The sequence below is a fragment of the Vombatus ursinus genome, unplaced genomic scaffold, assembly GCF_900497805.2.
Source record: "Vombatus ursinus unplaced genomic scaffold, bare-nosed wombat genome assembly UNPS02014945.1, whole genome shotgun sequence".
Taxonomy (NCBI): domain Eukaryota; kingdom Metazoa; phylum Chordata; class Mammalia; order Diprotodontia; family Vombatidae; genus Vombatus; species Vombatus ursinus.
In genome coordinates this window covers 20518602-20534146 of record NW_020954723.1, presented here as the reverse complement: position 1 = coordinate 20534146, position 15545 = coordinate 20518602, and the positions used below count along the sequence as shown (strand labels likewise).

Below are 15545 nucleotides of genomic sequence, written 5' to 3'. Positions count from 1 at the left end.
GGGCAATGTTTTCCTGATTTTGTTCATTTCACTTTGCATTAGTTCATTCAAATCTTTCCAGATTTTTCTGAAAGCATCCTACTCATCATTTCTTGTAGCACAATATTATTCCATAACAATCACATAGAACAGCTTATTCAGCCATTTCCCAATTGATGGACATCCCTTCAATTTCCAATTCTTTGCCACCACTAAAAGGGTACTATAAATATTTTTGTACATATAGGTCCTTTTCCTTTTTGTTTTTTATCTCTTTGAGATACAAGCCTAGTAGTGGTATTGCTTGGTCGAAGGGTATGCATGGTTTTATAGCCCTTTGGCCATAGGAGCAAGTATTTATTAAGTGCTTCATTTGATCCTTACAATAACTCAGTGATAGTGTGACAAACGCATACTTGGCTAGCAACAGGGATGGATAGTACATCCTCCTCATGTAATATACAGTCAGCAAAGGCCCCCTAAAATCCAAAATATTCATAGCAGCACTTACTATGGTAGCAAAACACTGGGGAAAAATTGGGGCCCATCAGTTGGGAAAAGGCTGATCAAGTTATAATATGTGAATTATCACATCATAAGAAATTAATAAGAGGGAGAACTTGTATCATTTTATGTAGAATAATAAAACAGAATCAGGAGAATAATACACATACTGACTATAATAATGTAAATGAAAATGCCAAAAGAGCACTGAACTCATTAAATGTGATGACCAAAACTGGTACCTGAGGAGGGCTCCCAGAATCTCTGAGTTGGAAGAGATCTCAAGGACTATTAGTTCAACTCATACCTAAACAAAAACCCCTCCTCTCCAATGTACACAATAAATGGTCATCCAGACTTTTCATTAGGAAGTTTTCCCTTGTATAGAGCTAAAATCTGCCTCTCTGCAACTCCCACTCCAAATATCATTCTTCAAGAATTTGAAGTATTTAAAGACTGCTACTATGCCAGCCAGCTAGCCCATGTTGCTTCAACCTATTCTGATATGATACGGCATGAATTTGAGGCTCTTCACTGCCCCCTTATCCTCTACAAGTATTCCACTTCACCCACATACTTACTGAGACATGTAACCAATGTAACTTACTGAAACTGGACATTATGTTCTAGATGTGGCATGATAGGATCTTATTTAGTGGAACTATTACCACCCGACCATCCCCTGCAGCCCCAGATGGACTATGCCTCTCAATGCAGCTGGAGACCACATTAACTTTTTTGGCTGCTATATTACAATTTGGGAGATTCATACTGACCTCCCTGTCCTCTGAAAACTTCAGATCTTTTCCCATAGGAAATGCTGTCTAGCAGCACCTCTTTTTAACCTAAACTTGTAAAACTGGGTGATTGTTTTTTTTAACTAAAAATGTAGAATTTTATCATTATCACAGTTCATTTTCTTGGACTAGGCTGATTATTCTGTTCTGCCAAACTCTCTTTTTTTTAAATGAGAGTGTGGAATAAAATCTCTAAGGTTCTTTTCTGCTCTCAATCTATGATCCTATGACATTACTAGATGCTGATTCTCTCTCCCCATGTGTTAGCTAGCTGATATGAATGCCACCCATAGATCTTTCAAGTCACTGATAAAAAGTATTGAATAGCACATGACTAAGTATACATTCCCAAACCACTCCACTAGAAACCTCCTTCCATGTTGATGTCTAGGCATTTGTAACCCAAATTGCTACTATGCTACTAAACATACAACCATATATTTTATCACACATTAATGACAACTCTTTGGGACTGACCATCCAACAAATTTCATATTCATCTATCTGTAATATCTGGGCAGCTAGGTGGCACAGTGGATAGAGTGCCAGGCTTGAAGTCAGGAAGACTCATCTTCTTGAGTTCAAATCTAGCCTCAGGCATTTACTAGCTGTGTGACCCTAAGCAAGTCACTTTACCCTGTCTCAGTTTCCTCATCCGTAAAATGAGCTGGAGAAGGAAATAGCACACCACTCCAGTATCTTTGCCAAGAAAACCCCAGTTGGGATCATTGAACAACAACAATATCTGTACTGTTGTCTAATCCACACTTCAAACTGAGTGATGGAAGTAGGAATAGAGGGGAAGGGAAGGAAGGACAAGACAATGTTACGGTGATGGGATTAGTGGGACTTATAAAATTATGGCAAAATGTTTAGGTGATTTCATTTACCTATATCATTCAAAGAGTAGAAGGCCAAAGAGAGCTCAACCAACTCCCAGAGTCTAGACCTTACTAGTCAGTAAATAACAATGTATTAAGCATCCACCACAAAGCCAGGCATCATGCTAAGTGCTGGGAATACAAATACAAAAAGAAAGTCCTTTCCCTCAGGAAACTTACCATCTAATGGGGGAAGACAAAAAGGAAGCTGAAAAAAGGGGGATAGAGAAGATACCTGGTATAGGGGAAGGATAGAGAAGTTCAGAGGAGTGCGAATGAAGAGATGAATGAAGAGTGCGACCTGGGCCTCTTCCTCAAATGGAGGATCTGGGAGGAGCTTACCATGTTCCAGTCGGGGAGAGGCCCCAGGAGCAGAAGGTTTAGATGAAGTGTGAATTTCAGGGCTGAAGTGCACTTGTGAAATGAAGATATTCCTGAGTCGTGATGGAAAAAGCCAGAGGAGAGCAGCTGGGAATCAAGAAAGGGAATTCTTTAGAGATGGTGTGGAGGGAAATAAAAAGAGATAGCTGTCCTCTAAAGATACTTAGCTTGTGGTTGACTGGAAAGAGAAGAGGGAGAGGTTGTGGTGGGGGGGGGGGAGGTGGAGTCATTCTGACTCTATGCTGAGTCAGGGAGGCATCATTCCATCCTGGTATGAGAGGACCAAGTGGTCCTTCAAGTTCTATTGGGAAAGAATAGAGCTGTCTCATTCTGAAGTGTAACAACACAAATCTCCAGAAGCCACCACATGCCATCCATTGGAATGTATTTCACTTCCATAAGGAATTACATCCACTCTGCAAACTAAACTTAAAAACAGGAAACAAAGAAATGTTTATATACATATATATATATATATACACACACATACATATGTATATGTGTGTGTGTGCACAAAAAAAGAAATTGTATACACACAATATGTGTGATTTTTATATGTGTATGTATATAGTTATAAACATACACACACACACATATATACACACATGTATGTGTGTGTGTGTGTGTATAAATTTCATAGAATGTCAGAGCTGGAAGGAACCTTAGAAGAGATGAAGGTGAAGGTTGGGACACTGGAAGCCAGATGTTGCATAAACTAAGAGATGAGGTATCAGAGTCAGTTGGTTTTGCTTAACTGGTTTTCTTTATGTAGGAGGGTGTAGTAATGATTTCCTAATAGGCTGAAGAGCCAGAAGAATTGAAGACTCAGGTTTTTGAGTTGTAATTGAATAAGTAAACAAAAGAGGAAGCCTGCCCTTACATCTTTTTTCTTTCTTTAAGGTTGTGAGGAGACAAGACTATTTAGAACTCTTGGGAGTCTTCTGGGAAAGGGACTATAGTTTTGTTTCCCATCTACCTATAGAATCTGGCTGTGAACATATGGCCATCTCAGTCTCTTTGTGCTTATTCTTTCCTGATCTTAATGAATGAGTATTAGAAATGGAAGTGCCCAAGAAACCTTGTGAGTTTGAGATCCATAGATTCTACTGACAACCAGAAATGGTAAGCAGTCATTGGAGTGGTGGTGGCTGACAGGAATGGGAGCAGCAGCAGCAGACAGATATGGAAAGATTTGAGGATAGTGGTGGCTTCAGGGCAAGTGACCCTTGAAGAGAGTCTTGAGAAGACATGAGGATGGTGCTGGCTATGGAATCAAGAAGGGCAAGGATCTCTGGACTCCAGCTGGGCTGCTCAGCTAGCAGGGAGCTACACCTAGGGAAACATGGGGAGGACATGATATAAGGAGAAAAGGTCTCCCAGTATTGTCTCATTTGTTACCTTTGTACTTTAAACTGGAACCCAGGCTCCTCAGGGACCATGTGTGTAGTGTATAGGTATAAACACACACACACACACATACGTGTATATATATGTGTGTGTATATGTATAAATTTCATAGAATGTCAGAGCTGGAAGGAACCTTAGAAGAGATGAAGGTGAAGGTTGGGACACTGAATGTCAGATGTTGCATAAACTAAGAAATGAGGTATCAGAGTCAGTTGGTTTCGCTTAACTGGTTTTCTTTATGTAGGAGTGTGATATTTATACCAAGGGAGGATCCTATGGTATTAGGTAGGGGAGATATATCAAAAAAAGTCCTGATTTGGAGAGTTAGGTATTTTGTAACAATTGTTCCTACTATAATATTTCAGTATTGAAAATTGTTTGGCTGTTAATGGGAATTGTTAATGGGAAGTAAACTACCGGGGACTTATGATCAACAATGCTAAAAATTCCAGCCATTCAGAATTACTCACTGGAATGGTGAAAATAAATAACCTCTTGTTAGGGACCTGGCCCATCCTGCAACTGGGAACTGGGGAAGCAGTCTTAGAGGAGGTGCTATATTTTAAATTGGAAGGAAAAGAAATTATAGTTACTATCACAGCTTGGACTAACTAGCTGTGTGACCTTGGGTAAGTCACTCCTCTCTCTTGGGCTCAGTTGTCTCATCTATTAAATGAAGGGGGGGTAGACTAAATGACCTCTGAGGTCTGGCTCTAACATTCTATGAGTTTATGAAACCATTTACTACACAACCTTGATGAGCAATTTTAATAGATATAATGGGCAGTCTTTGCCCTCTGGGTACAGATGACAACAATGACACATAAGGGCAGATAGACAACCAGAATAAAACTGAACTCAATAAAAACTATGAATAACCAAGAATGTAAACCTGTGACGAATGGGCAAAGAGTGGGAGTGCTGAGCAGAGAGTCATGGGAATTACATATTGAAATACAATAGGGTTAAAGGAAGATCACCAATTCTGTTCTAATTAATCATTGAAGATTTCAAGGAAATAATGTGATGTCACTGATCCCTCCAAAAGCTCCTTTAAATTTCATTTGTATTGATACACATCAATCCTGAATTAACATGTATTTTCTTTTGCATTCTGACATAATAGTTTGCATAGCTTTAAAGGTATTTTTTCCTCTGGTTTCTTCTCTTCTTCCTTCAGAGGCTTTTTTTTTTGACAACTCCTCTCTATAATCTTTGCTATCCCTTCCTCTTCCTCACCCTACAACCATGTGGGCACACTTCCTGGTGACCAGTGTTCCAAAGCACCATTTTAGTCCTTGCTTGGAAGATTTTTTTTTTTAAAGTTACTGACCAACGTGAAATCCCTGAATGATTCAAGACTCTAAGATAGCTTCTCTCAGGTGGCCTCCCTAAAGGGGAAATAAGAAAAAAAACAGCACAGGTTATATACCTGTCTCCTCCTTCTTTTTTTTTTTTTTTTGGTGAGGCAATCAGGGTTAAGTGAGTTGCCCAGGATCACACAGCTAGTAAGTTTCAAGTGTCTGAGGCCAGATTTGAACTCAAGTCCTCCTGATTCCAAGGCCAGAGCTCTATTTACTGTACCATCTAGCTGACCCCTTCTTCTTCTCCTTCTTCTTCATCACTAATATTTACATAGCATTTTGTGGTCACAAAGTACTTTCACATCCATCCACCCATTTGGTCTTCGTGTAGTAGGGGAAATATGCAATGAGTTTCATCTCTGTGTGAGCTGAGGGTTCCCAAAAGAGAAACTAAGTCAGCAAGACACTGGAAGTGGGAGTGCCCAGTGAATGAGGGCTAAAGTTAGTGAGAGGAGAGAAAGGGAGAAAGAAAGAAGGGAAGGACAAAATTTTATTTGTGGGTCCATGAATCATCCCTTCCTCTTTGCCTCTGCCTTCCTTAGGACTTGAGAAAGACTTCAGGCCTACCATGTCAGTGCCAGGGGCAGATAAAAAATAAAAGGGAATTTCCAGGACATCATGTAGCCACTACTAGTCAGCCTTGGCAGCTGGTTGCTACTGCTGGTCACAGGCTGCCCCTGCGGCTTAAGTCAAGAGTGAAAAATTTGAGACAGACCCTGGAAATCAGGACTGCAGAAGCAGAGAACCAGGGGAAGAGATGAAACTGAAGGGATTATAGACTATTTGGAGGAGTTCGGATAGAGTGGGACCGGACTGACAACTGCTTATTGCTAAGAATGCCAGTGACCAAACCTCCCCTTGGTACTTTATCTTTATTTCAGGACCCAGAGTTACATCTTGGTAACAGCAGTGCTTCACCCTCTGTAGCTTAGAATGTGGAAGGAGGGATTTGAAACAATTGATCAAATGAGATAATATTTATAAAGTGCTTGGCACATTGCCTGGTACATAGTAGGTATTTAATAAATGCTTATCCCTCCAATTGAGTGAGCAACTTGAAGGGGAAAGTGCTTAACCGTCTTCTCTGACATTTTAAGCCATATGACCACTGAACATTGCTCGCCCATAGAAAATAAATATATAGGTTCAAGACCTACCTAGGAAGTATCTCAGATGCAGTTTGGGGTTTGGAGTTGGGGAGGAAGCCATAGACTTAACGATAGTTTTCCAATAATTCAGAGATATATTTCATCATGATTTCCCTAGTTTAGACTCAGAGCTCACTAGTAGGGGTTTCCTTACTGCCAAATCTCTTGAAACACATAACTTTCTCGAGTAGGTGGCTGCCACATATGCACAGAGAGACCATTCTACACATTTGTCAAGAGAGACCTTGGGTTGGTGGTTTTAATATATTGCCACCTGGTGGTCACATTGAAAAGTACACTCCCTCATTTTTCAAATATATAGGGAAGAGAACCAAATTTTAAAAAAATAGGAGCCATTCCCCAATTGATAAATGATGAAAAGGATATGAAGAGCCAGTTTTCAGAAGAATTCAAAGCTATCAACATTCATATGAAAAAGTGCTCTAAATCACTATTGATTGGAGAAACACAAATTAAAACGACTCTGAAGTATCACCTTATACCTAGCAGATTGCCTAACATGACAGAAAAAGAAAATGATAATGCTGAAGGGGGTGTGGAAAAATGGGTACACTAATGCACTGTTGGAATTGTGAACTGGTCCAACCATTCTGAAGAACAATTTGGAACTATGCCCAAAGGGATATTAAATTGTGTACACCCTTTGACCCAGCAATACCTCTACTAGGTCTATGTCTCAAAGGAATAAAAGAAGAGGAAAAAGACTTATATATACAAAAATATTTATAGCAGTTCTTTTTGTGGATGTGATGATGATGGAATACTATTGTGCTATAGCAAATGATAGGGGGGATGGTTTCAGGAAAACCTTGGAAGACTTATATGTAATGCAAAGTGAAGTGAACAGAACCAGGAGAACATTGTATACAGTAACAGCAACATTTTAAGGATGATCATCTGTGAAAGACTTAGTTACTCTCATCGAGGCAATGATCCAGGACAATTCCAAAAGACTCATGATGAAAAATACTATCCATTTCCAGAGAGAGAACTGATGAACTCTGAGTGCAGATTGAAGCATATTTTCTTTACTTTCTTTACGCTACTTGCTTTTTATTGTTTTTTTTTCAACATGGTTAATATGGAAATGCTTTGTATGAGTTCACATGTACAACTGATATCATATTGCTTGTCTTCTTAATGGTAGGTGCAAAAAGGAGGGAGAGAATTTGGAACTCAAAATTTTAATAACTACACTCCTTTGCTGATTAATTGTAAAGTCATGCCCTGTCTTCTTGTGGGTTTAAGGAAGGAAGAACGTGAGCCAGTATGAACTGCCTATTGCTAATACAGTACCTCAGGTGTCACCTGGGATAACCAACGAGTGCCCATGCATCCTGCTCCACTGACAGCAACCCTGTGAGATAAGTGGTACAAGTATTACTACCTACTATGTTAGAGGACAGGAAACTGAAGCTCAGAAATGTTAATGAATTTTTTAATGACTTTTCCTAGGTCAGCTACAGCTAGTAGAGCTAAGAATCAAACCCAAGTCTATTGATTCCAAGTCCTATATTCTTTCTCATCAATTGTTCTTACACCCTGTGTTCTTATATATCAATTCCCCTCGTAGCCAACTCACGTATGACATTGGAATTCTTGCCTTTAGAAACAGAATTTTTAAAAAATATATAACATGGGTTCTATATGACTCTAGAACCCTTTGCTACCCTGAGTTCCTTCCATCCAGTGTATTCATTTCAACAGACCAGAAAAAGAACAATAAAGCAAGGGTAACATGGCAGAAGTTTTGCAAAATATTTACTTCCAAAGTACCCTCAGAAATATACAAATATACTCCCCCCCAACAAATGAGAGGCATAATCCTACTCCCCCTCTGCAACACTTCAGTCACTGGGCAGAGGAAGGGGATTAGGTTCATAGTTTAGCTTAGTTCACTTAGAGCACAGCCCCATTCCAAGTCCAAAACCCTCCTTGGGCTCCTTGAGTCCCAGGCACCCTGGCTTCTCAGGGTTTTTATGCCACTCTGACTGGCTAAGCCACTCCACCTGCAGTCCTGGTTCCAAAGTTGACATGGCCCAACTCCTAGTTCAGTGGGGATTACCTTTGACACCTCAAACTGAGGATAAACAACAAAGAGCTGAAAGAAACACCCCCAGGTCCATTTCTCAGAGCTGGGGTAAAAGAAAAGTAAGCAAGGGAAGACAAGTCCCTTCCCTGTTTCGGTCAAACAGACAGCCAATCAAGGAGACTACCCTACCCAAGAGGTAGGGAATGCTGCAGCTCCACATGACGCAAACTGTGCATGCTCAAAAGCCAGCTTGCACAAGACTTAATCAAGACAGATAACTAAAGAAATCAGCAAGGGGAAATTAAACAGTGAACTCATAAAACAGTCAAGTCAGGAAGAATTTATTAAAAGCTTAGGCAGTGTGCTAAGCAATGGGGATACAAATAGGAACAGAAGGAAAGATAATCTCTGCCCTCAAGGAATTTATATTCTAATGTGAGAAGAAGGAGGCTGGAAAAGGTGGGGAGGGGAACAAGAGATGAAGGTCCCTACTGGGGCATGGTCGAGAAAGTCTGGAGAATCAGGATACAGGCTGGATAGGAAAGAAGATGTGTCTGGCCTGGGTCTCCTCCTTGAAATGCAGGGTCTGGGGAGGAACTAGCCAATCAGAGGGAGAGGCCAGAAGGGATATTCAAGGTGAGCTTCCATGGTGAAGAGGTTTCTCTGGCATAGTAGAGAGAATCAGGAGTGAGCCTAGGCTGAAGAGAACTGATGACAGTCCTCTCTGACAATTTACACCCCCAGATGACTCATGCTTCTAGGGTGGGGCTGTGGCTTGAACACTTCTCATGATACCCTCTTCCAGCAACTGGCTATTTCTCATTGCTGCTTGAGTCCATCTCTACAGCTGCCTTTTGCTTCTTCATCACCAAGCTATAGATACCATCTTTCAGAATGGCCATCTTCTGAAACTTTTAGAGTTACATTTGCTTCTGGGGCTTCCTCCCAAAGAAAGTGGCATCTTTCTTTGGTGAGACCTCCCCCAGCCAACCAGCCTGGGGCTTAACCAGCACATTTTCAGCCCTAATGTTAGTCAGGTTCACAACCACACACAGCCAAAAAGGAATTTCAAGATTTTTTTTTTAATTCAACCTCACCTACTCCCACTGAAGGGCAAGTACCCTAGGACTTTTTATGATTCTGCTTAGGTCAGAGTGAATGAATTTCTTTCAACTCCCATCATGTTCTTAACATCTGGCACCACTTCTATTTTTATCCTGAGGCTTTGATAAGTCTCAAAGAGGCATTCAGTAACAAAAAAAAAGGCACAAAATTGAGCAGGTGGGCTTTGCCCAGCTTTTCTGCCACTTTGGCAAAGGTCTCTGTCCTCCTCACACCTGTTATACATAACTTTAAAAAAAAAATAGTAATGCCAGTTTTAGTTCCAATTTCTCCATGAAGTCTTTGCCCAAATTAATCTTTATTCTGCTTTCCACAGTTATTATTTGCAGTTACAAAATGCAAAAGCTATCCACATCCAGAGAAAGAGCTATGAAGTTTGAATGCAGATTGAAGCATACTATTTGCTCTTTTTTTTTCTTCTGTTTTGTTTTGTTTCTTTTTTTCTTGTAGTTCGTCCTATTGGTTCTAGTTCTTTACAACATGATTAATGTGAAAATATGTTTAATAGGAATGTATATGTAGAGCCTATATCAGATTGTACACCTCTTGTGGAGGGAGGCGGATAGGGAGGAGAAGAAAATTTGGAACTCAAAAACTTATGGAAGTGAATGTTGAAAACTAAAAATAAATAAGTATTTAAAAAAAAGAAATAGGGAGGCTTTGTAGAGGGGCAGGTTTGGGGGAAAATATAAAATGTTCTGTTATGGATTTTAAAAAATGCAAAAGCTTAGTTCTGATACAAATGTTAGTACCATGCTCTAAGAACCACAAATGGGGAGCAAGCTCAAATGATCAAGGTTGTTGTTGTTTTTGTTGCTTGTTGCAAATAACTTCTGATGGCTTTTATTTGTGTCACCATCATTTCTAAACATATCCCTCTCTACCCCACTACCCAGTGAGCCGTCCCCTATAGCAATTTAAAAAGAAAGAAACAATATAGTTCAGCAAAACTACCCACCAAAAAAACCCCTGAGATTCAGAGTTATATATAATATTCCACACCTATAATGCCTTGCTTCTGTAAAGAAGAAATGGAGATATATTTTCTTATATCTTTTTCAGAGCCAAGCTTTAATGGTCATTGAAATTGAAGTTCTGGTCTTTTGTCCTTTTCATTTCTATCATTGTAGTTACTGTATATTTTATTTTCCTGATTCTTTTTACATCACTTGCATCAGTTCATATCTATTCCCATGCTTCTCTGAATTCTTCACATGAATCATTTCTTAGGGTGTGGTTCCCTTACATTCATGTACCACAATTTGTTTCGCCACTCCCCAGTCACTGGACATCTAGTTTGTTTACAATTCTTGGCTATCACAAAAAGTACCCTTGGGAGAGTTTTGAAAGGCGGTGCTACACTGATTTCACATCTTCAGAATTATTTATTCCCTATACTGGTACACACTAGATGTGGGTCAGTAACAACACAAGGCATATCCTGGACCAACATATCTATGAACTCTCCCTACACATCATAGTGATTGATAACACAATGGAGGGGGGACCCCAAGATCAAAAATACTGGTATCATCTCTAAGCTTTAAACAATTCTTTCTCCTCTGTACTCACAATACTGCCTCAATATGCACTTCATCACCAAACTCTCCCCACTAGGGGTGGTCTCCACCTGCCACCAAACCATTTGAGTACTAGCAGCATTCCTACTACCGGGCATCATTAAGTTCTTAAGAAAATAGTTTCTGGTTCTTTTTAATTGTCTCTCCACTCTTATCTTGTCACCTCAAAGTCCCATAGCACCCCACTGTCTCTATTATCTTGATATATCAGGGTTGTTGTATCAACCAAAAAAACCAAAACCAAACCAAAACAAAACAATCTTGTTCAATTTAATGAGCACTTCAGTCAATCTGATAAGAATATAGGGTGTAGACCTTTGTCCACACAAAGGTGGGTACTTTCCTTGTTGGAGAGTGAATATCTGTTTGATCTAGGAACTGGGACTACATCAAAGATGACTGACAATTGAAAATTGGCCGGTGGGGGGTGGAGAGGAACTTGTGAGACGAATTTGTTTTATGTTGGCTAGGCTGGTTTCTCTTTAAAAGGGCAAAGAGGCTATCTTTGGGATTTCATCGGTCTGGGGGATCAGGGTCGAAGCATGGCTTTCTGGTTGCTTCAGGTATAAAAAGCCCAGCATCTGAGGCATGAGTGATCTTTAGACTTGATGGAATCCTCACTTCTATGTGAGTCTACTTGTCCTTCTGACTGCACAATGTTGGCAAGATATATTCAGAGGAGAAGGGGGGCATCATCTGCCTGAATCAGTGATTACATTCTTTCAAAACCTTTTATTAAGTAAATTTCTCCTTGGTGAATTTTAAGAGTGTTTCATTGCATTTTAATCCTGCACCCGATGCACTAGATTGGTCTAAGTCTGGCCCAGAATACTGATATCAGATAGCAAAACTGAGTTGGGATGACTTTGTGATAGACTTCATGGTTTAAGGGTGTGGGGGGTTCAGGGGAGGGAAGAGAGGTTCAGAAGAAAAGTGATTGGATGCCCTGTGGTTACTGTGCTCTTACTGTACATGGTGGATCCTCTTATTGGACAAGAAGGGACCCCTACTGACCCCATGGGATTAGCCTGATGGATGCTAAGGGGGTTGACAGGGTATCATAAGTTGAAAAGTATCATAAGGGCTAATATTCTTTGATTCTTATTAATGACCAGAAAAGCTGGATTGCCAGTATAAGGAAAATTGCCAGTATAAGGATTGTCAGTATAGGGAAATGAAACGAAATGAAATGAAAAATAAACTGGTGAATGAAATGAAAATAAATTGTCTTTATGTGTTCAGTACAAAGACAAATACGGATGAGCTTATTGTTTTTAAGGATCATGACTTGAAGGCAGAAGAAGAACTTTGGATTTAGTAATAACACCGGCGAAAGGGGTGATGTTGATAGAGGTGGCACAGTGGGTGAAGTGCTGGGCCTGGAGTCAGGCCCATCAAATCCAGTCATAAATACTTACTAGCCTTGTGACGCTGAACAAGTGATTTAGACCTCTGTCTGCCTCAGTTTCCTCATCTGTAAACTAGGGATAATAATGGTATCTACCCCTCAGGGTTGTTGTAAGGATCAAATGAGCTAATATTTGTAAAGCCCTTAGCATAGTACCTGGCACATAGGAGGCACTTAATACATGCTTCTCTTCTTCCCCTTGTCTCTCCTTTGTGTTTAATTGTCAGGACCCAGAACTATATCACTTCTCTTGCAGTCTCTTGAATGGGCAGCTGAATGACAGGATGAGGGGGTGCAACAAGGATGTGGAAAGGTAAAATACAAAAATGTAATGGCTGATTTTGCAAATAAACAGAACTCTCACTGAACTTTAAGAAAAAGAGAAGGAAGGAAGGAAAGGGTCAAGGTCCAGTGGGTGGAGAGAAAATGTGTCAATACAGGACATTTAGAGGGATAGAAAGCCAAAAGCTGAAATGAAAAGCCCAGAGCCTAATGTCTGGTCAACTTAGGATAAGGTGATTCCTATCAGAAGGAAAAATGTGTCTCTGTGTGTGTTTCCATGCATGCACAGAGACCTATTAGTATTTCTCTGGTCCTCTGTATGTACCTGTGGCTACATTTTTTGCTGCATAATTGTTTAGGAAGAATGTCACATGGGGAAATTGGTGTCCACCTTGAAATCATAGTGGGAAGGAGATTAGAAACCTAGATGTAAGCTCTGGATCACAATGTTCATTGTCAGGTCCCTACATGGCTGGCTCTGATAAGGTAGCTTGAAATTGATCAGAACTTCCTTGAAGAAGAGGAGGAAGTTGGGGCCAATGCTGAGAGATCAGGCAGGGAACATAGGCCAGTAGTGGGGAGAAAAAACACAGGGAAGGGCTATCATTTCTAATCTATTTTGCCTCTCTCTGAAGTTGAAAACTCAGGAAAGAAGATTCCCTGATAGAGACAGTAGGGAAAACAAAGGCTCTTTATATGATTGTAAAGGCAGGAAGTAGAAAAAGGGGAAGAGGGAGGAGTTGGGAGTGGTTTCTGAAGTTCAGTTATTTGGGAGTTCTGGAAACAGAGAGGTTGGGAACAGTTCTAATCTGGGCAGCTGGGTGGCACAGAGTATAGAGTGCTGGGCCTGGAGTCAGGAAGACCCTGAGTTTAAATGGGGCCTCAGACACTTACTAGCTGTGTGACCTTGGGCAAGTCACTTAACCCATTTCTGCCTCCATTTCCTCATTTGTAAAATAGGGATAATAATAAAAAAACTCCCAGGGTTGTTGAGAGGATCAAATGAGATAATAATTTTAAAGTGCTTAGCACAATGCCTGGCACATAGTAGGTGCTATATAAATATTGTTATTTTTATTATAACTTTATTTGATTTGCAACTTATTAAATTCAACCTTGATTATTTCCTTAATCTCTCCCTCTCTTTCTCTCTCTTTCTCTCTCTCTTCCCCTCCTTCCCTCCCCCTCCCCCATCTGTTGTCCCTTGTGTACTATTTATTATAAAAAAAATATAAGGTTAGGTATATGGGCCATATAAACATGAAATACTGAGAGGAATAAAACTGTCTAGTGGTTAAGGAAGCCCAGTCAAGGGACTTAAGGTAAAAAAAAAAATAGCATCAAAAAAGCGTATCTTCTATTAAACATTTCCTAAGAAGCATCTGCTGGTGAAAGGCCGTGCCCTAGGTGGTCAGCTACAAAGAGAGATGGACATAGGCTTTTCTCTCAAGGAGTTTAAATTGAATTGTGGAGAAGGGAGACAAGAGACAAAAATATGATGATATGAAAGCTAGTGGAATAAGTACAAATGTAAGATCTAGGAAAAGTCATGTGAGAAATTTGAAGGAGAGACCACTGTCATTAAGGATGGTCAGGAAAGGCATTTTGGAAGAAGTAGTTTCCTAGTTGAGGCTTGAAAGGAGGGAGGGACTTCAATAGCTGGGGACTTGAGGAGAGAACCATTTCTGGCTTGGAGGATGGCTCAAAGTAGGCATGGAGAAGCAAGAAGGCAGGATGAAAATATGGGATGGAGAGTAGTCCACTTTGGCTAGAATTCAAAATATGTCCAGGGAAATAGTATGCAATAAAGCTAGGCAGGAAGGTTGTAGCCAGATCGTAGAGGATTCTGATTGCCAGAATTAGGAACTTATACTTAATTTTGTAGACAATTAAATTCAACAAGTATTTATTAAATGCCTACTTTGTGCCAGGCACGATGCTAGATACAGGAGATACAAAAGATAGCTAGGTGGCTCAGTGGCTAGAGCACCCGCCTTGGATTCAGGAGGACCTGAGTTCAAATACGGCCTTAGACCTTAACCCCATTGCCTAGCAAAAACAAAAAAAAGACAAACATGGAACAGTGTCTGCCCTCAAAAAATGATATTTTGTGGGAGGCAATGGAGAGTCATTAAAGGGTTTTGAGTAGAGGGCTGATGTGGTCATAGTGATGAGTTGGGAAAATTACTGAGGCAATTCTGAGGATCCTAGAGGTTGAGGAGACTAAAGATATACTGGAAGTAGGAAGACCAGTTTTTATAATAGCCTTGGAGTCAAGAGATGAAAGACTGAATTAAGCATGATTGCAGTGGGACTAGAGAGGAGGTGGCAAAAGGAAGGGAGACGGTGAAAATATTAAAGGTAGGATATGATATTTCATTGCATGTGTTAGGAGAGGAAAATGGAGGAGTCAAAGCTGACTCTAAAGTTACGAACCTGGAAACATTTTCATGTTTTCCCATTAATCCTCCATTGAGGACCTAACAATTGTGCTAGATAATACAGTGATCCAAGACAATCCCAAAGGGCTCATGATGAAGCATGCTGCCTCCAGAAAAAGAATTGACATTGACTGAATACAGACTGAAGCATGCTGTCTTTTTCTTTCTTTCTTTCTTTCTTTCTTTCTTTCTTTCTTT

At 40.2% G+C, this 15545-nt stretch overlaps 1 long non-coding RNA gene across 1 annotated transcript in view; it reads left to right on the top strand.

Moving 5' to 3' along the window:
- The first annotated feature begins 3550 nt into the window (after nucleotides 1-3550).
- The window catches only part of LOC114030018, a 12793-nt gene continuing 798 nt past the window's right edge, over nucleotides 3551-15545 (top strand). The window contains exons 1-2 of the long non-coding RNA XR_003567546.1: nucleotides 3551-3664; nucleotides 12852-12937. This is a non-coding gene — a long non-coding RNA (uncharacterized LOC114030018). The remainder of the gene's footprint in view (nucleotides 3665-12851; nucleotides 12938-15545) is intronic.